General features: G+C 38.6%; 1 pseudogene; it reads right to left on the bottom strand.

The window, feature by feature from the left end:
- The window catches only part of LOC140946846 (NPC intracellular cholesterol transporter 1-like), a 33,333-nt pseudogene extending 18,167 nt beyond the window's left edge, over window positions 1-15,166 (bottom strand).
- Window positions 15,167-16,187: the final 1,021 nt, after the last annotated feature.

The following is a 16,187-nucleotide window of genomic DNA, read 5'->3' as shown; positions in this document are numbered from 1 at the left end:
ACCAATTTTCATGGGAGGCCATGAAAATAAATGTCAAAGTTCACAAGAATGATGAAAACACACGCAAAATTCTGAAAATTTCATTTTTTTTCATTTGGTTTTTGTCCACTGAAAATTAAAATTACTCTATTTCCTGATGGATTCTGTCTTAATTCCCAATGCGTAGCCTTGGTGCTTTCCATTCAGTCTCAACTTTTTGTTAGTAATCAACTGGAAAGGATCATTTTTATTTTTGGGACAACCTTGAAGGGGGTGCACTTTAACGGAAATGTCCCTTTTCCATTTGACAAAATAAAATAAATTGTTGTCCCTAGTAATGCTCTTCTGTACCCTAAAATTTACAAGTACAATAAACGAATGGGCGGTGGCTTGAGTCAAGTCTGTGTAGCCAACACGAGCAATTCACTGGCAGTCGTGGAATTTCCGAAGTTTCAAACTGGAATGTTTGTTGAACAGAAATCACCCTGGGAGTCCATACAGTGTACCTCCTCAGGCTGCAAAGAAAGACAGTTCCGCAAATGCCCCTTCGGGCAAGCTGCTAATGCTGTTGTAGGCAATTTCAGCTCTTGCAAGCAATCAAATAATCAACTTAAATTTAAGCAATAGAAAACGTTTTCCATGTTTGCATAGCCTGATATAAACACGAGAGGGGTTGGGAGAATTCGAGACAGCTATGCAAACCCGAGACGAAGTCGAGGGTTTGCATAACTGTCGAGAATTCTCCCAACGCCTCGAGTGTCTATTGCTTTTATAAAATAACTTTCCCGAGAAAAAAACGCAAAACCGTTTTGTATGGATCTGATTAAAAGAGAAATTCTTACCAGTCGCAAAATCTGGTCCACGAAGTCTTGCACGCGTAATCAGTTCTTGTTTTGCAAAAAGATGCTTTGCAAAATACGGATTTTTCTCGCTTAAAATGTCACCTTAAGCGAAGAAAAATTGACTCGCCTTCTTTGTAACGATTTTCCATGTTTCAGCCGACGAAGGAATGAGTAAATAAAGTAAACTTGTCGAATTTGGAACTCGAAAACTTTTTCAAATTTGTGCTTGCGTGATTAGCGCGCGAAAAGCCAAACAACTTGACGCCACAACCATGTTTACATACTCTGATGCAAACACTCCTCTCGGCCAATCAGAGCGCGCGTACTATCTTAGTTATTTTATAAATCAAAATAGCTTCTCAACCTGCACAAGGGCACAAGCGGAACACAAACATACTGTAAACTGCGTCTTATAAGCCCTGAGCTCATACATCTTTGTAAGCAGTTTTAGAAGGGCTAACATGTATATCCACGGAGGCTTATAACAAGGAAAAAGCACTTTGAAACAAGCTAGCTAGATGTATAGCAGTGCTGATCAAAACACATTTTGCACATAATACATCAACTAGCCTTAACCCTTTAAGTTAGTGACTAAGAGCAATTTTCTCCTAACGATATCAATACATTGTCATGAGATGAGGTTATGAGAATTGATAAAATGATCACCTAAGAGAAAATACTTTGATCTTTTATCAAATTCTCTTAACTAATTGTTAAAGGAAATGTATAGAGATCAGTTTGGAGAATTTGTATGTGGATATTGGGGCTTAAAGGGTTAAATGCAGTGCTTCATCACCAGCTGAAACACTGAGAAGAGAGTTGAAAATATGACGTGCAGTGAAGTATTTTTGATAAACTTCAAGGTGTTTCATCTGGTGATGAAATACGTCTGTCTCACATGTCTGTCTTCTCAAATAAAAGGATGTTAGATGGAGAAATTGAGCATGTAAAAATGAGCAGTTTTTTTATCTGATTTCCTTAGTATTTTCTTTATGAATTATTTGTGACTTTGAGAATTACTAATATTAAATCAAGGTTCAAAACATCATAATAAATTGAATTCATTATAGAAGGGGTCACATTTGGATGTATTTTTTTGTTTACAGGTGGACAGGAGAGGAGCTTATAGTAAGAAGTAATTTACGGTAGCCAGAACTGAGCACTACAATGTAAAGGGAAAAACTTACTAAGACTAAAACAGAGTGCATTATTAGCAACAGCTGGTTTTACAATTAAGAGCAGTTCATTACACAGCTTACCAAGAGCAAATGCAATCGACTCAGACAGAGATGTTAACAACATGCTTGGTGCTACTTCTCCCAGGACACGTCCAACTTTATGGGGAATATCCTCCTCAGCGTATATACTGTAACGCTGGTAAGTCTGGACTAAGATGAAGATGTTATCCACGCCCACAGCCAAAACAAGAAATGGAATCACTTCAATGATGATGAGAGTTGCTGGTTCACCAATATAGCTCCAGAAACCAAGCGAGGCAACAACGGAGAAAAGAACTATGAAGATGCCACCAAGTCCCAGTGTAACCTTGGAGTCAATCTAAATGATAATAATGATAGCAAAAATTAGGGACAGTACCCAATATAATGGTTGGTCAATGGACAATGACTGGCCAAAAGGACCATTAATTCGTCCAGACAAATGTTGGTTTGCCAGTCATTTTGACCACACATAAATTCATAAGTGAACAGAAATAATGAACATTTTCACACCACTACATTTCAAGAGGTAAAGCATCTTTTTCCGCTTACCCGCTAATTTAATCATTCAGTTAAAACTTATTTTTTAAATTTTTCATTAATGCTCATCCTAGGAACATATTCCCTAGATTTTCTTTATATTTGATTTTTATCAGCTTCTTTTCATTCATATTAATTTTTTAAACAGCAAATTACTATTAATTTCTTTTTTAACAACATTAAATTGTTTTTGCATAGCACCATTGGACAGTAATGGAAATGATGCTATAAAAGTAAATGTTATCATTGTTAAAATTATTATTGTTATTATCATTATTATTATTATCATTATTATAGGAATGTCCGGTTACAGGAATAGGGGATAGCCTGTAAGCCTGCTCTCCGGCGAGCTCTGGTGAAGGCGCAGAAAAAATAAGGAGAGCGAGCTTGCAACTACGTCTCTGGAATTTGAATATCTGCAGGGAAAAAGTCGATGCGCAATGCTGATTGGCGCGAGGTGACATTAGTAATGACGTCATTACCCTTGGCACATGTTTTTCAATGTTTGCTCACATTCTTGCTCGTTTCCACTTCGCAGTGATTAGTGGAAATCTGATAGCTCAGTCAGCTGGGAGCCATGGGGGAATTGGAGGTGGAATTCAAATTTTAGAGAGGTAGTTGCAAGCTATCCTTCCTTTTCCCGTACCCTCGACCCTGCCAGAGTGCCCCAGAGAACTTCCTTACAGGCTAAAGTGGGGATAATACAGACTTTCAAATTAGAGGACAAGAACAACTATGAGTACAAAATTTGATTTGAGTTTTTTTTGTGTATTGTCGAAAACTAGACTCGTCCCGGAAAGCTCTTACAGAACGACGAAAATGACTATGAATAAGAAATTTGATTTAAGGTTTTTTTTACGTTTTGTCAAAAAACAGACACTCTGGAATGCTTCAACGTACTTTTTTTCACCAGAAAAGCTAGCACTGTTACAACGTATCTTTTCTGGAGGCCCTCTCCCAATCACAAAAAGTTTGATGATAAAACTTCAAACATTTTTATTTTGAAAATTTCTTTCTGCCACTAAGACAATCTTGCTAAAACTTGTCGTAGAATGACAACAGCTAACATGTTTCTCACCAAAATGACGCTGGTTCACCCGCACACAGTACTTAGTACTTTAATGTCATACTCATTGTCCTACTCATCTTATATAGAAACTTAATATCTTGAATAACATACCAGAAGTCTACTGCAATCTTTACAATCAAATTGCCCTAATGCCACTGTGATGTACGCAAACATTATGAGATAACTGACAAGGATAGTGTAAAATTAATGTCCGTGGCACTCTCTCGATTCAACTCATCTTGAATGGCACGCTCTGCAGTGAAGCTTATGGTCAAGTTTCCATTCTTGGGATCCTTTGTGTAATCTTTCATGAATTCAATGAACGCCTTTTCCCACGCCATAGCCTTCTTGAGCTTGGTTGTATTCTTATGGTTTTTCACAACAAAAGTGATAATTAAAGTAGAAGCATTTTGGTATGCTGTACCCTCAAAGCCACCAAATGCAAGGTTGGGGCCCATAGGTCCTCCGTATGCAGAAAGGCAAGGTTCCTTTAATTTCGAATCCTCTGATGTTGGGGAACTGAAAAAAAAGAGAGATACCATTCGGGTCAGAATTTTAATTTTTTTTCAAGATCTCAAACTACAATACTATCAAGAAATAATGTAAAATGTGTTACTTTGAGTTTACTAGAATATTGAGAAGAGTTAATGGAGTTTTCCCGCCTATAAGCTTCATTTTGATTGGCAGGCTGATTATTGAGGGGTTGCAAGCCTACCACTAATGGGTGTTTCTTGGGAAGAAAGGGGGGGGGGGCATGAGAAGGGGAGGGAAAGGAGGAATTAAAGAGGGTAGGCAATAAGAAACACACACTGTTCTTGGTAGAATAATAGAGAGCTTTAGATTCTAAGATGAGGGAGACTACCAGGACGAGATTTGACTTAAAGTTTTTCTGCGTATTCTCAAAAAATAGACACCCTGGAAAGCTTCATTGAACTTTTTTTCACCAGAAAAGTTAGTGCTGTTACCTTTATTGAAGGAGGTAAAACCCTCTCCTAGTCACAAAATGACAAAGCCTCTAACATTTGATAACCTGTTTCCACCACCACAACATTTTTGCAAATACGTGTAGTAGAATAATGACAACGGCTATCACGTTTTCCCGCAAAAATGACGCTGGCTGAAACACGCACACTTTTAAGTATTGAAAAATATCTTGTCCTTGTAGTCATTCTCATCTTAGAATCTAAAGGTCTTATATATTTTTATCCAAGAGCACAAAGAATTCTAGGTACCTGCATAAATACTAACCACGGTCAATGCAAGGATAAGACACATTCTTTGATGCTAACCCTAATGAACTGAGTTTTACTAGATTATACAGTTTGTCAGTTGCCCAAAAGCCTACAAACGTTCATTTCATTCCTATTCCAGAACACAAGATCAATCAAAATGCACCCTACAGTAGCCTCTAAAAAACACAAGAAGCTTACCATGTGCAAAATAACACATGGTCATGATAGTCATATGCATTAACGTCATAGGATGGTTTTTTATCGCAGTCATGGCCAAAGAGTGAGATACATTATTTTGTTCAGTCTGGTCTTGTTGTTCTGGAAGTACTGAAAGAAGCTCTGGATTGCACACTCTTGTTTCTGTGGTGCTAGTGGCTGAAAGCAGATATCCCGAAGCTGAACTGTTTCATTATCTTCTGTTTTTACAGTCATGCTGGCAATGTAATTTTGCAAATCAAGAGCCTGTAGAAAATACATATTTACAATATTAAAACAGCAATGCTCTAAAAAACTGCCTGGTTAGCTCAGAGGGATAGGCACCACCATAGACATACACTGTTTACAGGTAGCCGAGGCCCTGCCAGGGGGGTTCCCATGTCGCCGTCTAAATGCTTGTCACTTATTGTCGGCTTTGCCGTCACTGTTGCAATTTGGCAGAGGGAGGTTGTCTCTTGTCGCGATTTCATTTTACGCGCTGTCGCTACTTTTTGGGCCATGTCGCTTGTCGGAATTTACCCTGGGAGGGCCTCGTAGCCATTACAGGTGCATGACACCCGAAGGAGGATCATGAGATTATCCCTATAGGCGAATTTTTGCTGACGTCATCGTTTACATTTTATGACCTAACTCATAGAATCCGTGGTCGTAAATATGAACCAAAATTAATGCAAAAGTTCAAAGAGCTGATTAAGTTGAGCAGTTTGTACAATTTCCAGCTCTTTGCAAGCAATACTGATGGAAATATCAGCCATCAAAAGCTGCGAAATTGCTGTGTGGCAAAAAAGTTAATGAGCCATACATTCTTTGTAAAATTTCAAGTTTTTAGAAGAGAATTTCTCAGAAAGTATTTGGTGTATTGGGCTCAAATTTTCAGACATAACTGAAACTGTTATGCCCTTTCAATATTCAGAGTTTTTATTTCATAAGTGTCATCATATAGTGATAAGCATATGTTAATAAGGCAAAAAGTGTAAACAAAGATTCACCAATATTATAATAATTTATGATGGGATAACACACGGGATATCTAAGATGTGGCTCATCTAACAATAGTGCTTGAGTAAAGCAACTGAACTCAATTGCAAGAATGCAAGAGGGAGGGTACGTGTACTTATTGTGTGGTTCCACGAAATATCCATACCCCTCCCACAGAAGGGATCGGATTTTCCAGGGGGGAGAGGGGGGGGGGGGTCAATTTGCCTACTTTTCCAGTGGGGAGGGGGGGGGGGTCACCAAAGGGAAATATTTCTAGAGGGTTCTCGTGATGCGTAAGAGAGTAACAAAGAAAAAAGACAAATTTATCACGACAATTTTATTTGCGAAGATATAAAACATGACGAAAGCTAAAGAGCCACTAAACCTATGGATTAATGGACGTAACGAACATATTTTGTCAGTCCCTTGGCGTGACCTCTCAGGCGAAAACGTTCCTTACGGTTTGCTGTTTTCAAACGGATTTGGTATCGCTTTGAATGGCTCTGGGTATCTGTTAAAAAAAAAATTGTCATCCGTTCGAACGACTTGGGTTATCCGTTTGGAAAAAGTTGTCATCCATTCGAACGGCTTGGGGTATCTGTTTGAAAAAAGTTGTCATCCGCTCGAACGGCTTGGGCTGTCCGTTTGAAAAAAGTTGTCATCCGTTCGAAAAAGAATTTGTTGACCCTTAGAGCGACTGAAGCTATCTGTTCAAAGATAAATTTTAGCCGAGTTTCCGTCCCAAAACCCATTTTGTGGCTAGCCACTTGTGCCAAACGATCTGTTATTCTCCAGGTCATGTACGTTAAGAATTTTGTTTCCAAATGCATCATATATGAATAGTTACGTATCTCTGCTCCTTTGTAACCATCTTCACTTTCATATTATCAATCGATTGTCGACAGTCTCGACATTCGTTTTAGTCCATACTTAAGTGTTTTTTTCAACAAGTTTCCTGAAAATAATATTTTTCATCTTTTACGCTTTTGTAGTTTATGAGCCAGTGGAACTAAACTTCATTTTCCTTGCATGTCGAGAACACAAAAATAAATTTTTTTAATTGGTTGCATTTCTTCTTCTCTTGACTGTTTCTCTATCACATAGAAGTTACACGAGTCTTTTCCAGCACGTTAAACTTTGCGTGACAATGTTCCTATCAATGAAATCGGCGACGCGCAATTTTACCGCAAACTCAAATATGCAAATTTGGTATAACAAAATTCGATACTCACGCTGTCTTATCGCGCGACAAGGTCCTAATCTCTTTAATCATACTTCTTCAAGTGTTGCTTTCTTCTTGACGCAGTGAGAGAAAAGTACAGTTATGTTTGCTATGCAACCTTGCATTTCATTTGCAGAATTGTAGAATTCAACAGAAATTACATGAAACGCACACAATTTGTCTGTGACTTGAGCACATAAGTAGTTCGCATAAGGAATTCGCTTATCTGTTATACAATCCAACGGAAAATACATGAAACTCACAAAATTTGGCATTCTAGTGAACAAAACTACTTCTTTGTTCACTTCAATTAGAGATAGCAAAATTTCCAGGGGGTGTGCGAAAATTTTGAAAATTCCGAAGGGGAGGAGGGGGTAAATTTTGGGGGCTGATTTTGGAAAATCCAGAGGGGAGGGGGGTCATACAGCAAATCCCTTCCGTGAGGCGGGGGGGTATGGATATTTTCTGGAACGACACATTAACTTTTTTTAAGAAATAGACAAGATAAGAAGGAAAGAACCAAACGCAATAAACATGTCAGAATGCAAAAAGGTGCTACCTTTACTATTGTCTCAACTTCACTTCTGATTGGTTTAAACATCAAATTTTAAGAAATCCTCACAAAGCAGCATAATTATTAATCCCTTGTTTTTTAACCAAACTTCCTTACAATAAAATCTCCCCTGAGTCTAAGTAATGCAGAAATCCTATGTGTGGAACATGTGCATTGTAAAAATAAATTTAATTGTAAACTTTTTTTGGCTATTGTTTTCAACTCTTACGACGTCACCCTTTAAAAATGGAGTATAAAATAATACGTTTTATTTCATGGACTGCCTTTTTGTAGGTTTCCACATTCTCCGTGTGAAAATGAAACATTCTTATGTGAGGAAAGCATATTGTGCCATAACAAAAAAAATATTGCTTCCCTTCTAACCAGGATTATTACTAACGTACATGTACTCGTAAGAATGCTAAAGAATATTACATGTACATGTCGACCATACAGGGAAGCTTTCACTTATATTAGAGGAAATGTAACAGTGTCACAATGCACATGAACAGTATAAACTTACCTGATTTAGTAAATCTAGATGGAAGATAGGCCCAAATGGAACAAAATTACCATAAGGAGATTGCTTATATCCACCTGGTACATTTCTTGTTGGTCCAATAATAAGCTGTTCAGTGCGATAAAATGGAGCAAACTTGGAGTCATAAATCTCCTTCTCTCTGCGGGCCTCACTGTTGGGAGCAGACCACAACTCTACAGGATCTGTTGTAACTGTGAAGAAAACAAGGCCACAAGCGAGTGCGATGATGATAATAGCACACCCCCCCATGACAACAAATGGATGAGAGCTACACCACACACCCCATTTAGTAAAGAAGTGACGCAAAACAGTTTCTAACGTGCCTCCAAGTTGCTCACACATTCCTGGAGATGAATCGGTGGATGTTGACTGAGTGCTGGAAACTGGAGGATACACTCCACCATACTTTGAACTATCTGCAACCACAGCATGGCTGTTGTTCTTTTTCCTCATTGAGCAAAATATGCTGAGTGGAAAGAACACGACTACAAAGACAACATAGGCAACTAGCAGACTAAAAGAAAGAATGCTTAATCCAAAAATTGTCTCAGGCTTTGGCTTGGGCAGGGGAGGGGGTGGGACAGGGCAAGATGCAGTACAGTCCTGACAGCTGCATGGATTTGCTGTTCTGTTATTCCGAGGATCAATAAATTTTTGGTTACACTTGAAAATGGTCTCATTCATCCAAGTAAGGTTTGCTGCAAGTTTAGTCCTGTAGTTAATATCGAATGGAGCATAACCATTTGTTGTGTTTCCCATGAAAGTAAGCAATTTTTGAGGTGTACATTTCGCAGCAGAAGTTCCACACAGCAGACTAAGAATTTTCTGATTGTTTCCTGGAAAAATGACATCTTTGCAAGAGTTGAACAGGCCTTCCTTAAATTCAGGAGATACATAGTAATCCACTGCGGTTATTACGTTTGTTTTGTTCTCATACTCCTCTGCTGTCACATCCATGAAAAGTGATTGGTCTTGGCTGCAGGTCAATTCACAATATAATCTCCTCATGTTGTTCCAGCAAGCTGGACAGCGCGATGTTAACTGCTCCATAGTTTGCAAATTAGAGGTTAGTGCCTCAAGCTGATTGGTTGTGCAACAAGTGGGACGGCCTCGAAATTCTGGGCATCTGTCACTAAGAATTTGCTGGCCATGAGTGTCATTAAGATACTTGGCTGGCTCATTGTATAGACAGTTCTTGGGTTTCTGCCCATGTGTACACTGACCATACCAAACACAATATCCCTTGGTATGATTTTTAATCATATCCTGTGAATTTACCTGAAAAGAAAATTATACCAAAAACAGATATGAGTGCCTTGGTAGGTTCAAGGCCGTGCTCTAAGAAAAACTGAAGGGAGATCCAGGTTGCCCAGCATAGGATTTATATGAATATGTTAGAGGTCAAAAGTAAATTCAGGTTAAAATGTTTTAACCTCGGTTGAATCTCAATTTTCTTTGTTCTCTACATGTAGCCCTTATTATTCATGAATTAGGGCTAGGAGACAAAGGAAGTTGAGATTCAACCTAGGTACCTAGGTTAAAAAATTTATACTTTCCAAGACTTTAGTTTCATGTGAATCACCCCCCCTCTTTTTTTTTTTTGCTTACTCGCACGCCGTAGTGCGCTATTTCATGTGGCACGCGCACGAGTATGCCATCAAGCACGTGAGCTAATTTTAACGAACTTTTTAACGGTAGTTATAGTCTTGTATACCCTGAAGAAGGCAGCATTGCCGAAACATCCGTTAAGATTCTTATAATAACAGCGTCAGTTTTACAATTTTTAAATTACAGTAACATTAAGTACTACGCTGCGCAGGTTTTTCAATCTTTATTAAAAAATTTTAACCTGAATTTAACTTTGACCTGTAACAAATACATGTAAGCTAAGATTTCCTGATCACCCAAGAGCAAAAGAAAGGTGCCAGGGGCCACCAGATGGAGCTAGAGCACAGCCACAAATTAGCAGTTTTGCACATGTCTTACAGAATAGCTTCTACACTAATGCTGTTACATTAGAACCCTAATACAAATGTACTGTAACTCAAACTCGGATAACTCAAACTAAGTCCCATTTCCCTTGGATTTCACCACCACTTTATCAGTCATTTTTACTCGGTTAACTCGAACTTGGACACCTTGAATTCTCTGCTAACTTGAACCAAAATGTCCTTTCCCTTGATGACAATTACCCCGAAAACCTGAATTCTGGTTCTTGCAACTCCACTCGGATGCCATCTCATTAGCTTTTCTTGTTGTATAATCAGTAAAAAACACTTGTGCAATGAACAGATCACGTTTTATCGTAAAAATGTTACCACTAAAATAGTCTTCCAACAAACAACTTAGAAAATGTGTGTGTGTGTGTGTGCGTTTGTGTGTGGGGGGGAAGGAGGGAGAGTGATCTTTTTGCGTGGTAATGGATTACATGGAAGGCAACCAAACATTTATCTTTCCACTTCTTATTCCATCAAGATTAGTCAGTCAGTATAACCTAAAGGGAAGATCTTTGCATTAATTAAATCAATCAATCAATCAATCAACTTGTTTATTTCACTACGTTAACCACACACAACAAAAGCTGATTTCGAGGTTCGGTGTAAGCAAACACGCATTACAAACAACTTCTAAGCAGTATGGTGATCACAAAAGTTACAAAATTTCAGAGAAAAATTAATTATGTAAAAATGTATACAATATAACTAGTTTTTCAATATAACTATGTTAGCGCGAGTTTTGAAGAGTAATAATTAATATAAGTTTAAAACATACACAGAAACAAATTAATGAATCAGAGTGATCCAGCAGAAGACAAAGAGGCAAGTTTGCTTTAAATTTGGAAAGCAATTGTGCTGTTTTTGCCTCATAAGAAAGATTATTCCAGCGCATTGCACCACTATACTTAATTAACCGAAAATAGAAATCACTAGAGCAAACTGTTGAAAACAAGATGCAATAGTGAACTTGCTTAGATACCAAAGCAAAGGCCTAGACTGCATCAAGTGAACATACAATTTCATAATACACAGGGCTCGAAATTTAAAAAAAGTTAAGTCTCATTTTTGTGACCAGTTAAGAAAAGTTAGTTGCAAATTCTCAAAATCAAGTCGCAAAGCACAAGCTATTATTTTTAATAAGTCCTTTGACTAATAAATTAATAACCACTTGATTTCAGCAGCTTTTATTCATTTCTAATGATGTCTGAAAAACAGTTTCTGAATTACTTTGACAGCACAATCAAGATTGTAAATTACAACATTCGATCGATCTCAAAAACATATAATCCATATAAATAATCCTGTTAAATGATAATTTGTACTCAAGTTAAAATTCAATAAATGAAACAATCATTAATCTTATCGTCTCTTAATAATGTGAAATCTCTGTAATGTTTCCCCTTCCTAAATACACCAAGCTCTTAATTATCACACATGCTTACAGAAATAGTGCGAAGCTTGTGTATACATTGACATTTTCAGCACATTTACCCTTCTGTTCCACTTGTACCTCAACACTGCAAAGTCTATGTTTGACTGTGAGTTATATCTTTAAAGAAGTCTGAATCAGGCCAAAACAGAAAGATAATTATTATCAGAATCCTCATAAAGTCTTTGGAACGAACACACGTGCCAACAAAAAGCCGCCATGTTTGTTTTAGCGATTCACAGTGATCAAACGTGGTGTTCGTGCACAGTTCCTGCCAAACATCTTAAATTTCTGACACTCTTTATAATTGTTATCTATCTAGTTTCTGGGCTCACAATTTTGTTGCACAGTACTATAGCTATAATTCTTTCCCCAAAAAAGTATTTTTGTGTTGTAGAAATTGGTTCCCATACATGACATACTACCAGTTTATAACAGAACTGCTGTAATGAGGTCTCGAAACATTGTTCATATGTTGTATTGTTTGGAACTTGAGCAGGATTTTACTTTTCCATTTTCAAATCTCCACAACAAGTAGGGCATAAAATTTTCAAAGTTTTATTTCTTTATTAATTTAGGTGAAAACTGATCGCAAAGTTGCGACTGCTGAAGAAGTTTTAGTTGCAAAGGGAAAAAACTTAGTCCCAAATGTGACCGATACAGTTGCAATGTCGAGCCCTGCTACAGGTTGCTTGTGTAAGAGTAGTCAGCAACCAGGTTCTTTTTGACCACATGAAGGGGGAGAGGGCCTATACCCTCTTGAACCCTCCACTGACTGTCTACTTTTTGCAAGGGTGCTATTATTTTAGAGCTGTAGCAACACTTCAAATTAATAACACTTCAAAAAGTTATATTATAGCATGTGCCCAGATTTTTTGCTTAGTTAAGATGTGAACTTGGCCCTGGTTATGGAACTCTCATCCAAAGACTATTTCAAAAGTAGCTAGAGTTCACCGACTTGTACACGTTTTAATTAAACTTACGTCAAGTGTCATTTATCAGAAACAAAGAACTCAACGTTTTTTTAGATCTCTCTATAAGAATGATGCATGTCTTACAAAAAAAAATCCTCTCAGCTTGCAGGTTATTTTGTTGCCTAAGAAGGACAACGTGCATCAACTACATGCATGCAGCTTGTATAGCTAAACTTTCGTGCGTGATTACTTGTCATCGAAAATTGCGTAGCTCTCCTCAAGTTATACCTCTAACGATGAAAAAGTTTGCACCAAAAAGTGCATTTTTTGTTTACAAACACAAGAATTAAAAAAAAAAATGTGTCCAATCTAACAGCGCTACTTCCGAGTCGGCAGGTACAAAACGCAGGTCACAGGTCACAGGTCAGGGCACAGGTCACAGGGCACAGGTCACAGGTCAGGGCACAGGGCACAGGGCACAGGGCACAGGGCACAGGGCACAGGTTACAGGGCACAGGGCACAGGGCACAGGTCATAGGGCACAGAAAACGCAGTAAAAACAGTTAAGACACTCCATTAGGCTTTTTTGTTTTATTTCCGGTTACGCCACAATCAGGCATATGCTTGCCATCGACCATGCTTTCCGGTTTTGTACTGAGGGTTGAACAAGTAAATGGCTAAAGTTACATATTGTATTGGAACTTGAGGAGTTCCTTCTCTGGAGATCTCGAAACGAGGCTTTTTCTTCGCTCCACGCGAGCGGACTTGGAACGAGGCTCTGAGAGGAGAATGGAACGGAAAATAGCCTCGTCTGTGCAGAAAGCAACATGGCGGAAGACCAGAGTTTCGAGGTAAGAAAACAGCACTTGCTGACAAGTTATTTTGGCCTCAGTACCACTGAAGAACTGAAAAATAACTTAGTGAATTATCAACACACGTCTACTTCGCTAACTATCGACTGTGCTGCAATCGTGAATTGCCGATTTCGGTTTGTTGCTGCGTACATTGATGTTTAAGACTTAAGTTGTCATTAAGTTGAGCAATGGAAACATGGTATGATTCTAGCCGTAGTTACGAATAGTGACACCTTTTAGACCAAGACCGTTTGCATAATTTGAAAGTTTTTTATATAACTATAATCTTCAAAACCTAACGTACTTGTTCGGTATCGCTGTTAGCAGTCCATGCATCAGGACCGAGCTTTGTTCCATTTTATTACGCGAATGAAAGAAGATGTATAGGATATGCAATGTGGCTTTGATCATTTCTGTTTTCATTACTTTTTTTTAATTCTACAGGAAACAGATTACAAAGAAGCCGAGCTCGCCTCACAAGGATCTTCTTGGAGATTTCCCTCATCTTTGCTGGGATATACTTTGGTAGGTTTTCATTTAGCTTTTTAAGCTTGCTATCGAAAATAAACGGCTTTGCATGGTCGATGGCAAGCATATGCCTGATTGTGGCGTAACCGGAAATAAAACAAAAAAGCCTAATGGAGTGTCTTAACTGTTTTTACTGCGTTTTCTGTGCCCTATGACCTGTGCCCTGTGCCCTGTGCCCTGTAACCTGTGCCCTGTGCCCTGTGCCCTGTGACCTGTGCCCTGTGCCCTGTGACCTGTGACCTGTGACCTGCGTTTTGTACCTGCCGCTTCCGAGTACAAGCCCCAGACGATGGAAACACACCTAACATAGAACCCACGACCATAATGTCACTGCACACATCCTGTTGAAAACTGAATTTACACTGCTGTAAACTAAACGTAAAGACCTTTAATATTAGGAGGGGGAATTCTATTTGTTATCATCATTGTTGCTCCAGAAAAAATTGCTGTTCTTACCCAATATTTCTCGGAAACATGACAGTTATGCAATGAAGAGACCACAGGCAGCCCAAGCTCACGTCACGTGAAAGGATTAGATTAATTATTAGCGGTGTGCGAGCCGGGACGTGACTGTTCAACGAAAGCGGTATTGGGTTACATGGCGGCCGTGAATTTATAAAGGATTTGTATGGGAATCCACGTTATAGATTTAGGAAGATAAATACTCGTAGAAATTCTCAATAAAAAACGTCTTACCTTATTTACATGGTGTGTTCTTGCTTGCTGTGTGGTTATTTTCCCGATCCGGTGCGATTTTAGCGATCTCAGAAATGAAAAAAATCGCTAAAATCGCACCGGATCGGGAAAATAACCACACAGCATATAATTAATCTAATCCTTTCACGTGACGTGAGCTTGGGCTGCCTGTGAAGAGACCCACCTGAATCGCGAGTACGGTGATCATAAACACAGCCACGATCGAGCGAAGAATCAACATTGATAGAGCCATACTTCTTATTTTCTTTCCGACAACGTAGACTTTAACGGTAACTGCTTAGAATTTTTTTTCGAATAGCCCTCTCTTCTTATCTGTTAGCGGCAAATCCTTGTAAAATACAACACTAGACCACGGTCAAATCCGGTAAGAGGAAAGAAGATCACGAGTTGTGAGCCCTCTATATATGCTAATGCATTGATGAGTCAGTCCATTAAAGCTGATTTCTGATTGGTAGATTGCTGTCAGACCATGGCGAATATGCCATATCTTATGACGAAACACGGGTCACGAGATTCTCAGGAAACTTTGTTTTTTCCAGAAGGGGCGAAGGTCATAAAACCAGCTCGAAAGCAAAACGAAGAATTTGATTCTAGAGAAGCAAAGGGTTCAAGAAAATTATTCGTTTTTGTAATACCACAGTCGGATCTTTAGTTGTTTACATATCCACGTGACTTACTCGTGGGCGCCCCCAAGAGAGTACAATTCTTTTCTTCCGGATACTGTATGAACTTGTATGGTCAAGATGAAGCTCGTCGTCGTTGTTGTTATTTGGGCGTGGCCCAAATAGAGTAATGGAAACGGCTTGTTTTGTCGCAAATGTGCAATAGGCACGCAATACGTGCTAACGTAAACAAGGTAAGTAAACAAGCGAAGTGAGGCGAATGTCTGTCATGCGAACGTCTTGTACAAGATAAGAGGCATGTGCGAAAGAAAGCTCTGCTTGCACACAGCACTTAATCGCCCTTTTACGATCTCAAAATTTAATCTGAATCTTCAGTATTTTTGCCTCATCGAAATTTGGAAGTCTGAAGTCCAGGGATGAATTCTATCAAAAATATTTGGAACATTAACGTCGGGTTTTGGTCACAATAAGATCACAAGCAACGAACCTTGAAACACAGAAACTCAAAAAAAAGGATCGAAATCCACCAATCACAAACCATAAACAATGACCTTTTGAACCCGTTGAAGAAAACCTTCGTTTCCTAAGAGGTCGGCCAAGATGATTGACGTCTGACATTTTTTTGACGAGAGGATCGAAATGCACCAATCATCGAAAGACGGTTTTAATTGCATGTTTCCTAAGAGGTCATCTGAATTTGCTCTTTTCTTTATTTTATGTCCATTTTTTGTGATTG

This window comes from Porites lutea, chromosome 8, assembly GCF_958299795.1.
Source record: "Porites lutea chromosome 8, jaPorLute2.1, whole genome shotgun sequence".
In the NCBI taxonomy this organism is placed as follows: Eukaryota; Metazoa; Cnidaria; class Anthozoa; order Scleractinia; family Poritidae; genus Porites; species Porites lutea.
The sequence above is the reverse complement of the archived record's forward strand: the minus strand, read 5'-3'. Positions and strand labels throughout refer to the sequence as shown.